The sequence below is a fragment of the Carcharodon carcharias genome, chromosome 1 (assembly GCF_017639515.1).
Source record: "Carcharodon carcharias isolate sCarCar2 chromosome 1, sCarCar2.pri, whole genome shotgun sequence".
NCBI lineage: Eukaryota > Metazoa > Chordata > Chondrichthyes > Lamniformes > Lamnidae > Carcharodon > Carcharodon carcharias.
In genome coordinates, this window is record NC_054467.1 from 273,572,607 (window position 1) to 273,584,938 (window position 12,332).

Consider the following 12,332-nt stretch of genomic DNA (forward strand, 5'->3'; position numbering starts at 1 on the left):
CCTCCTGTCTCAAAACGTATTAATGAAAGAACAGAAAAGAATCCATTCCAATCTGTTTTGCCATTGAATTAGATCATGGCTGATGTGTATGTGAACCTCGTTTACTCATCTTGGTTCCATATCATTAGTATCCTTACCTAATAAAAATTTATCATTTTCAGTCTTTAAATCTCCAATTATTCAGACTATCCACTATCTTTTGGGGAGAGAAATCCAGATCTTCACTATATTTTGTGTGAAGAACTGCCCGAATAACCAGCTTTTATTTTAAGGTTTTGTCCCCTTATGCTTGCTCCACCGGCTCCCAGCTTTCTCTGGCTCCTGTATCAAATTCTTTTAACATCTTATTACCTTGGTCAGATCATCCCTCAATCTTCTGTACAAAAGATATCTCCTCTCTGAGGTCATCATCATCATAGATGCCAGTCTTCACTGCACATGATATCAAGAAATAGCTGAGTTCACTGGATCCAGCAAAAGCTATGTACCTTTACAACATCTGTTAAAGCAGAACATTTCCCAGGAATAAAAAGCAGGATAAATCCAATCCAGCCAAACATCAAAAAATGATGGAAGGTGTCGTTAATCACGTTATCGAGTAGCATTTACTCACCAAAACCCTGCTGACCATTGCCAGGATCATCCTGTTCCAGACCACATTACAGCCTTGGTCCAAACCTAGATTAAAAACTGAATTCAAAAGAGGTCACTGCCCTTGACATCTTGGCAGCATTTGAATGAGTGTGGCATCAAGGAGCCCTGGCAAAACTGGAGTCAATAGAAATCAATGAGGAAACTCTCCACTGTTTGGAGTCATGCCCAGCACAAAAGAAAATGGTTGTGGTTGCTGGAGGCCAATCATCTCAGCCCCTGGACATCAAGGTAGGAGTTTCTCATGGTATTATTCTAGGCCTAACTATGTTCAGCTCATTCGTCAGAATTGGGCATGTTCACTGATGTTAGTAGTGTTCTGTACCATTTGCAGCTCCTCAAATCCTGATGCAATCTGTACCCGGATGCAGCATGAGCTGAAGAACATTCAGGTTGGGGCTATAAAGTGGGAAATAATATTCATAAGTGCCAGTCAATGGCCATCTCTAACAATAGAAAACTTAACCATCTGCATTTAACATTCAAAAGCATTACTGCTGAACCCCCCACTATCAACATCCTTGGAGTCAGATTTGACCAGAAACTTAACTGGACCAAACACAAATACTGTGACTAATGATCAGGTTAGACCCCATCCACCTCCATAAACATCCACCAACAGTGCACTATGGTTGCAGAATGTATCATCTATAAGAGGATCGTGAGTCTGTGGAATTCTCTTTCCCAGTTAGAGGTAGAGGCAGGTTCATTGAATATCTTAAGGCAAAGGTAGATAGATCTTCGACTAACAAGAGTCAAAGGGTATTGGAGGTAGGCATGAAAGTGATGTTGAGGCTACAGTCAGATCAGTCATGATCTTATTAAATAGCAGATCAGGCTCGAAGAGCAGAATGACCTACTCCTACTCCTAATCATATGTTTGTATGCAAATCACCAAAGCTTCTTTGATAACACCGCCTTGACCCCTATCGCCAAGAAGAACAAGGGTAGCAGGAACAACAGCACTTTCAAGTTCCCCTCGAAGTTGCTATAATCCTGACTTGGAAATATTGCTGGGTCAAAATCCTGGAATTCCCTCTCTAACAACAGTCTGGTGTACTTATATTACTAAGACAGAAGCTGTTCAATAAGGCAGCTCACCATGAGGTTCTCAAGGGAATTAGGGATGGGCAATAAATGTTATCCTTGCCAAGGATGCACATATTGTTTTTCTATTTATTCATGGGATGTGGGATTGTTCAGAGAGCACTTAAGAGCCAAACACATTGCTGCTGGTCTGGAGTCATGTAGAACAGAACAGACCTGGTACAGGATAGCAGATTTCCATCCCCAAAGGACATCAGTGAACCAGATGAGTTTTTACAACAATCATTTCATGGTCATCATTAGACTTTTAATTCAAGGTGATTTGATTAAATTCAAACTCCACCATCTGTCATGGGAACCCAGGTCTCTGGATTACTAGCCCAGCGACAATACCACTATACCATCACCTCCCCCATGAACCAATAAAGAAAAACTTAATGCTTGATGATGTAGGAAAACTCAATATCAAGAGAAGGAGGGAAATTACCTCCTCCAGAGGTCCCTGGCATCACAGATGCCAGTCTTCAGCCAATTCGATTCACTTCGCATGATATCAAGAAACGACTGAAGGCACTGGATACTGCAAAGGCTATGGGCCCTGGCAATATTCCAGCAATAATAATGAAGACTTGTGCTCCAGAACTTGCCGTGCCCCCAGCCAAGCTGTTCCAGTACAGCTACAACACTGGCATCTACCCGGCTATGTGGAAAATTGCCCAGGTATGTCCTGTACACAAAAAGCAGGACAAATCCATCCTGGCCAATTACCGCCCCATCAGTCTACTCTCCATCATCAGTAAAGTGATGGAAGGGGTCATCAACAGTGCTATCAAGCTGTACCTGCTTAGCAATAACCTGCTCACCGATGCCAAGTTTGGGTTCCGCCAGGGCCACTCAGCTCCTGATCTCATTACAGCCTTGGTTCAAACATGGACAAAAGAGCTGAACTCCCAAGGTGAGGCAAGAGTGACTGCCATTAACAGCAAGGTTGCATTTGACCAAGTGTGGCATCAAGGAGCCCTAGCAAAACTGGAGTCAAGGGGAATCAGGGGGAAAACTCTCTGCTGGTTGGAGTCATACCCAGCACAAAGGAAGATGGTTGTGACTGTTGGAGGTTAATCATCTCAGCTCCAGGACATCACTGCAGGATTTCCTCAGGGCAGTGTCCTCGGCCCAACCATCTTCAGTTGCTTCATCAATGACCTTCCTTCCATCATAAGGTCAGAAGTGGGGATGTTCGCTGATGATTGCACAATGTTCAGCACCATTCGTGACTCCTCAGATACTGAAGCAGTCCATGTCCAAATGCAGCAAGATCTGGGGTAGGATTTTCCCGTTGGTGAGCGGGGGGCAGGGCCCACTCGCCGACGTGTAAAATGACGTGTGGTGACATCGGGCGGAACTCCATCACGCCTCATTTAAATTTTCAGGTAGGCGGGGGCAAAATTAGCTACGTGCCTACCGACCTGTCAATAGCCAATTGAGACCATTGACAGAGTCATTTAAGTAATTAATGGACCTGCCCGTCCAACCTTAAGGTTGGCAGGCAGGCCAGGGGCCCTGGCGGGCATTCGAAAAAGCATGAAACCTCATCCACGGGCAGGATGTGCTTTCATGTAGGTTTTAAAGAGTTATGGACATGTCCCAACTCATGTGACAGTGTCACATGAGGGGACATGTCAGGGACTTTTTTTTTCTATTTTTAATAATTTTGTACAATAGAGCCGATCTCCCTGAGGCAGCACTTAGCTGCAGGGAGATGAGTCGCTCTGTCATGTGCATGTGCAAAAGAGCACACTCTCGGGTTTAGGGGAATCTCCCCGCCCACACAGGGCGCGCATAGCGCTTCCATGCAGACGTCACGCTGGACAGATCTTAATTGGCCCACCCACATAAAATGGCGGTGCACCCCCGACCAGGGGCAATGATCGGAGGCACATCTCTGCACGCCCGCTCTTCAACTTCCCCTCGACGGGGGGAAAATCCTGCCCCTGGACAATATCCAGGCTTGGGCTGACAAGTGGAAATAACATTTGCGCCACACAAGCATCAGGCAATGACCAGACAAAGACAGCATCCAACCGTCACCTCTTGATGTTCAATGGCATTACCATCACTGAATCCCCCACTATCAACATCCTGGGGGTTACCATTGACCAGAAACTGAACTGGGCTAGCCATATAAATACTGTGGCTACAAGAGCAGGTCAGAGACTAGGAATTGTGCAACTAGTAACTCGCCTCCTGATTCCCCAAAGCCTGTCCATCATCTACAAGGCACAAGTCAGGAGTATGATGGAATAATCCCCACTAACCTGGATGAGTGCAGCTCCCACAATACTCAAGAAGCTTGACACCATCCAGGACAAAGCAGCCCGTTTGATTGGCACTACATCCATAAACATTCACTCTCTCCACCACTGATGCACAGTAGCAGCAATGTGTACCATCTACAAATGCACTGCAGGAATTCACCAAGGCTCCTGAGACAGCACCTTCCAAACGCACGACCACTACCATCTAGAAGGACAAGGGCAGCAGACAGATGGGAACACCACCACCTGGAAGTTCCCCTCCATGTCACTCACCATCCTCACTTAGAAATATATCGCTGTTCCTTCACTGTCACGGGGTCAAAATTCTGGAATTCCCTCGCTAACAGCCTGTGGATGTACCTACACCACATGGACTGCAGCGGTTCAAGAAGGCAGCTCACCATCACCTTCTCAAGGGCAATTAGGGATGGGCAATAAATGCTGATCCAGCCAGAGACACCCACATCCCGGGAATGAATAGAAAAAAAAATGATGGAATATACAACTCATAGACGCTTACAGCACAGGCGGAGGCCATTTGGCCCAACGTGTCTGCACCTGTCAACAAAGATCTGACTACACTAATCCCACTTTCCAGCGCTTGTCCCAATAGCCCTGGAGGCTATGGCAACACAAGTGAATATCTAAATACTTCTTAAATGTTAAGAGAGTTTCTGACTCAACCACCCTTTCAGGCAGTGAGTTCCAGACTCCACCAACCTCCGGGTGAAAAAAATTTCTCCCCAACTCCCCTCTTAGCCTTCTATCTCTTACCTTAAATCCATGCCCCCTGGTTATTGATCCCTCTACTAACGGAAAAAGTGCCTTCCTATACACCATCTCTATGCCCGTCATAATTTTATACACCTCTATCAGGCCCCCTCTCAACCTTTGCTGCTCCAAGGAAACCACAGCCTATCCAATCTTTCCTCTGCATCAAAACCATTTAGTGAGGTTCAGCTGCAAATCTGCAGTTCAAATACAAATAACATTGAATTGTTTAAAACACTGCACGATCTTGCTGGAGGGGGTTACACAGTTGCAGTGGCCAACCTACCAGCATTGGTATGTAGCAATTAGGGCCACTTGAGAGTCTAACTGCGGCACGATGCCACCACCACAATCCCCCCAATCTTAGCTCTCTGCTGGAATCTGACAGGAACCTTTCTTAAAAAATTTTTTTTCATGGGATGTGGGCACTACTGGCAAAGCCAGCGTTTGTTGGCCATCCCTAATTGCTCTTGAACTGAGCTGAGTCATTTCAGAAGGCAGTTAAGAGTCAACCACATTATTGTGGATCTGGAGTCACATGTAGGTCAGGCCTGGTAAGGATTGAAGATTTCCTTCCCTAAAGGATATGAGTGAACCAGATGGGTTCAACTGATAATGGTTTCATGGTCATTATTACTATTATATTCTGGATTTTATTAATTGAATTCAAATTCCACCAGCTGCCATGGTGGGACTTGAGCCCACACCCCAAAAGCCTGGGCCTCTATATTACAAGTCCGATATCATTACCACTAGGCCACTGTCATCTGGAGGCAGCTTCTTGTTAGAAGGTGGGGGCTGGGGCCCATCAATACCTCCTCTTAATACCCCATCCTAGAGCCATAGTGATCAGAGTGTTGATGCTATGTGGAAGGCACTGTTTGAATAAGTATCTTGAGCACATATAAAGAGAGACTTCGCAACTGCACTTGAGGCATAGAGGCGGCTCAAACAACTGGTGGATTCTTATCTGAACTGGCACCATTTGGGCACAATTTCACACTGGCCCTCTGTCCCTAAACCTGCCTGAGGGACCCTGGCCCCACCATTTGAGCTGTCTTGTGGAAATTCCATCCGTGCCTTTCCTTTCTGCACAGAGGAGTTTCTTGTATGGGCTGCTGCTGCACACCCTTCATTTACTTCCTTGGCCTTGTCAACCATCTGGACATGCCATCCGCAGATAGCGGGGGTTCCGAGTGGAGTGCAGCCTACATGGGGGTCCTCCCATTTACCAAATAGGGATTTGGAGGGTGTTGCATTCAGCAGTCCTATATAAGCCGTCTGTATTTTTTGTGGCCTCAATGAGTCTGTGTTCCACATTTATATCGGTTGAGCAAGGTTGCAGCCCTTATTCGACTATTTGAGGGTGCTGCTCCTCAAATTCTGGTGACACTTCAGCCTCATGTTCCTGATCTTCGGCCACCCCAGAGGGGCTCGAGCAGATTGGAGGACTTCTCGTGGGTCTGCTCCTGGTTCTGGCCAAGGTAGCCATGAACAATTCCAGGCAATGGGTCGTTAGGCTTGACTTTCTGCCCCTCTTCTACGACTACATTTGTGCTCTGGTGTCCCTGGAGAGGGAGCATGCAGTGTCCACAATCAGCCCCAGAAACAGTGCCCCTTTAAGGGGCTTTCACCTAATTAATTAGTTTGTTTATGGGTTTTAAAAGAGCATATATAGAAACACTCCTAGAACACTGGGGGTTGGTTCGGGAGGAGGCAGGCATTTGTAATGATTTATCCTTTAAATAAATCTAGTATTAAGCAAAGGATTGCTGTCTGGTTTCCTACTTCACCAACTGGCTTCACAGAATCTCACAGTGCAGAAGAGGCCCTTCAGCTCATCGTGTCTGCACCGACACGTGAGAAACACCTGACCTACCCACCTGATCCCATTTACCAGCACTTGGCCCATAGCCTTGAATTAATTAACACAGACGGCCACAGCCACAAACATAAATCATCCTATGGAGTAGCTCCCCCTCCACAATAAGGGCCTGACAGCTGTAGGTATTCTTTATTTTTAAATTTCTGTATGGCTTCAGAGGCTTGAGGCACCCTCTAACATCCTTCAGCAGCACCCACCTCTTTTGGCAGGGGTGCCAGCCATCCACATCTTTGGGCCCTGTGAATTGGCCTCCTGCCTTAGCTGCTTGACCACTGTCCTTAACTGGACTTGGAACACAGAAAAACCTCTTAATTAACCACCCCCGGGAAGATCAAGGAAATGGATGGAACACATTGGGTTCAGAACCCTGGTATCCCAAGTATCCTCTAATGTTAGAAAATTCTGACCAGAGAGTGGGAGACATGGAAATAGAGAGAGGGAGTGGGAGAGAGGGAAAGAGAAAAATAGAGAGAAAGAGAAACAGAGTTGTGAGCATATCAGCAATAGAATCTTACATAACAAATAAATATATCTTGTAGACTTTTCAAGTCTGAATTCATTCCTACCACATCCTATAAATAATATTTAAAATTCAGGGCTTCACATTTTCCACTAATGAATGAAGAAGATTAAATATATATATATATATATATATATTTATAATAATCCTACAACATGTAAATCACATTTTACCTGCCCATTAATATTTTCCCCAACATAGAATCATAGAATTATTGAATGGTTACTGCACAGGAGGCGGACATTTGGCTTATCATGCCTTTGCTGAAGGAACAAATCACCTAGTGCCATTCCCCTACCTTTCCCCATTGCCCTGAAACTTTCAGATAAATGCTTAACTAAACAATATATTTTTACAACAAGTCACATTTGTGAGGGCATCCTGGAGAGTTTGGCACAGCTCTGACACTGCCAGTTTACATTGGCAGTAATTAATATCAACAAAATAAATGCATCCGACTCTCACTAGGCACATGCAATACACTTACACAAAACCAGTCAGTGACATCCCACTAATCAGAACAATTATTATTATACCTTAAATGAATTAACAGCAGTCTGTCTTTATATCATGATGTAATGTTACTTATAGAATCTGCAAAAGCTAGTTTTGTATCTTGGATCATGACTGTAATGGGCTTTGCATAATACAGTTTCACAATGGAGCACACTGCTTCATTATTGAACATTTCACTGCGAACATAATGTACCTTGCACATTACATTATGTTGGGCTGTGACTGTAATGAGCTTGCAAAGAACAATGACATTTATTCCCACTTAGAACAAATTTTGCAGGCTCGATTGCAGTTGTAACTTGAATGATTTACTGAGGATGCATACATTTCATGCCACTGTTGCTACTGCCACTCCAGGTACCTGAAGGCAGCCTCCTGGTAGAAGACTCATTGACAGCACCTTCCAAACCTGCAACCTCTAACATCTAGAGGACAAGAGCAGCAGATAGATGGAACACCACCCCCTGGAAGTTCCCTTCCAAGTCACTCACTAACCTGAGTTGGAAATATATCGCCATTCCTTCACTGTAGCTGGGTCAAAATCCTGGAACTCCCTTCCTAACAGCACTGTGGGTGTTCCTACACCACATTTTTAAAAATTCCAGTTCCTAGAATAAAATTGATCAATAAATATCATGTGCAGATAATTCCAAAGCCAAAATAATTACCTTACATACTTTTTAAAATTCATTTATTCATGGGACATCACTGGCTAGGCTAGCACTTATTGCCCATCCCTAATTGCATTTAAGAACCAACCACATTGCTATGGGTCTGGAGTCACATGTAGGTCAGTGGATTTCCTTCACCTAAAGGGGATTAGTGAACCAGATGGGTTTTTACAACAATTGTTCTATGATCATCATTAGACTTTTAATTCAAGATTTTTATTGAATTCAAATTCTATCTGCTGTAGCAGGATTTGAACCCAGCCCCCAAAGTGTTACCCTGGGTATCTGAATTACTAGTCTAGCAACAATACCACTATGCTATTGCCTCTCCATGGTATGCAGTAGCTCAAGAAGGCATCTCACCACCACCTTCTCAAGGGCATTTAGAAATGGACAATAAATGCTGGCCTAGCAATGCCCACTTCCCATGAACAAATTTAAAAAAAGTACCTAGTACATAAGGTAATTAATTTGGCTTTGGAATTATCTGCACGTAATATTTATTGATTAATTTTATTCTAGGAACTAAAGTTCAGGATAACATTTCAAAAAAGGCAGTGAGAACTGATATTGAGATTTGGGGAGCCAATGGTATTGGGATTTGGGGAGCCAATGGTATTGGGACTTGGAGGGCCAATGATATTGGGACTTGGAGGGCCAATGATATGGGGATTTGGAGGGCCAATGATATTAGGATTTGGAGGGCCAATGAATATTGGGATTTGGACAGCTAATGATATTGGGACTTGGAGGGCCAATGGTATGGGGATTTGGAGGGCCAATGATATGGGGATTTGGAGGGCCAATGATATGGGGATTTGGAGGGCCAATGATATGGGGATTTGGAGGGCTAATGATATGGGGATTTGGAGGGCCAATGAAAAAGGGATTTGGAGGGCCAATGATATTGGGATTTGGAAGGTCAATGATATGGGGATTTGGAGGGCCAATGATATGGGGATTTGGAGGGCCAATGATATGGGGATTTGGAGGGCCAATGAAAAGGGGAGTTGGAGGGCCAATGATATTGGGATTTCGAAAGCTAATGATATTGGGACTTGGAGGGCCAATGACATTCTCTGAATAATCTGAAATATGTTGATGCCATGAAGAAACTCTGAGATAACAAGATTAAAAATTAGTCATTTGGCAGTACATAACTTGAGTATTGCTGAAAAAAGATAACTTGTCAAAGCTTTTTGTCTTGCACTCATCAGGACAATCGCAAGAATACCAATGTCAGGGGAAGCATTAACTTTATAGTGTATGAGAAGAGAGTGTTGATTGGTTGGCAAATGGACACTGATTGGTAGAGGCGTTGCAATGGAAAATGCACCAGTTAATGGTGACTGACAGTTAACTGCCAAGCATTGTTTGACATTTTAAACCAGGTGAAGGTGATGGCATAGTAGTATTGTCGCTGGACTAGTAGTCTAGAGAACCAGGGTAATGCTCTGGGGAACAAAAACAAAAACAGAATTACCTGGAAAAACTCAGCAGGTCTGGCAGCATCGGCGGAGAAGAAAAGAGTTGACGTTTCGAGGACTCGAAACGTCAACTCTTTTCTTCTCCGCCGATGCTGCCAGACCTGCTGAGTTTTTCCAGGTAATTCTGTTTTTGGTTTTGTTTTGGATTTCCAGCATCCGCAGTTTTTTTGTTTTTATCTCTGATATTAATGCTCTGGGGACCCAGGTTCAAATATGTCATGGCAGATGGTGGAATTTGAATCCAATAAAAATCTGGAATTAAAAGCCTAATGATGACCATGAAACCATTGTTGACTGTTGTAAAAGCCCATCTGGTTTACTAATATCCTCTAGGGAAGGAAATCTGCTGCCCTTACCTGGTCTGGCCTACATGTGACTCCAGACCCACAGCAAGCCAATAAGTTATATCACAAATTCACAAAAAAGGAATGAAACTGGATGGACTGCCCAGCATCAACCTAGGCACTGGAAACGACAATGGCAATTGCAGTCCTATCGACCTTACAAACATCTAGAGGCTAGTGCCAAAATTTGGAGAGCTGCCTCACAGGCTGGTCAAGCAACAGCCTGACATAGTCATCCTCATGGAATCATACCTTACAGATAACCATCATCACCATCCCTGGGTATGCCCTGTCCCACTGGCAGGACAGACCCAGCAGAGGTGGCAGCACAGTGGTATACAGTCAGGAGGGAGTTGCCCTGAGAATTGTCAACATCAACGCCGGACCCAATGAAGTCTCATGGCATCAGGTCAAACATGGGCTTGGAAACCTCCTGCTGATTGTCATGTACCACCACCCAATGCCCCCTCCCCTGCCCACAGCTGATGAATGAGTGCTCCTCCATGTTGAACATCATTTGGAGGAAGCACGGAGGATGGCAAGGGCGCATAATGCACTCTGGGTGGACGACTATAATGGTGCTCAGTAGCACCACTACTGACTGAGCAGGCCGAATCCTAAAGGACATGGCTGCTAGACAGGTTCTGTGGCAGTTGGTGAGGGAAAAACATACTTGACCTCATCCTAACCAACCTACCTGCCGCAGATGCATCTGTCCATGACCGTATCAGTAGGAGTGACAACTGCACAGTCATTGTGGAGAGGAAGTCCCGCCTTCACATTGAGGATACCCTCCATCATGTTGTGTGGCACTACCACCGTGCTAAATGGGATAGATTTCAAACAGATCTAGCAACTCAAGACTGGGCATCCATGAGGTGCTGAGTGCCATCAGCAGCAGCAGAATTGTACTCGAACATGATCTGTAACTCATGGCCCGGTTTGTCCCCCACTCTACCATTACCATCAAACCAGGGGATCAACCCTGGTTCAATGAAGATGCAGGAGGGCATGCCAGGAGCAGCACCTGGTAATCTTGTGATTGTCCTGTTGAGTGCAAGATGAAAAACTTTGACAAGATATCATTTTTCAGCAATACTCAAGTTATTTATTACCAAATGACTATTATCTCAGAGTTTCTTCATACCTAAAAATGTTGAGTCAACCTGGTGAAGCTATAACACAGGACTACTTGCGTGCCAAACAGCATAAGCAGCAAGTGATAGACAGGGCTAAGAGATCCCGCAACCAACGAATCAGATCTAAGCTCTGCAGTCCTGCCACATCCAGCAGTGAACAGTGGTGGACAATTAAACAACTCACTGGAGTAGGAGGCTCCACAAATTTCCCCATCCTCAATGATAGGGGAGCCTAGCACATCAGTGCAATAGATAAGGCTGAAGCATTCACAACAATCTTCAGCCAGAAGTGCCGAGTGGATGATCCATCTCAGCCTCCTCTGGAGGCCCCCAGCATCACAGATGCCAGTCTTCAGCCAATTCGATTCACTCCACGTGATATCAAGAATGGCTGAAGGCACTGGATACTGCAAAGGCCATGGGCCCTGACGATATTCCGGCAATAGTACTGAAGATTTGTGCTCCAGAACTTGCCGTGCCCCTAGCCAAGCTGTTCCAGTACAGCTACAGCACTGGCATCTACCTGGCTATGTGGAAAATTACCCAGGTATGTCCTGCACACTAAAAACAGGACAAATCCAACCCGGCCAATTACCGCCCCATCAGTCTACTCTCGATCATCTGTAAAGTAATGGAATCAACAGTGCTATCAAGCGGCACTTGCTTAGCAATAACCTGCTCAGTTTGGGTTCCGCCAGGACCACTCAGCTCCTGACCTCATTACAGCCTTGGTTCAAACATGGACAAAAGAGCTGAACTCCTGAGGTGAGGTGAGAGTGGCAGCCCTTGACATCAAGGCAGCATTTGACGGTATGTGGCATCAAGGAGCCCTAGCAAAACAGGAGTCAATGGGAATCAGAGGGAAAACTCTCCGCTGGTTGGAGTCATACTGAGCACAAAGGAAGGTGGTTGTGGTTATTGGAGGTCAGTCATCTCAGCTCCAGGACATCACTGCAGGAGTTCCTCAGAGTATTGTCCTAGGACCA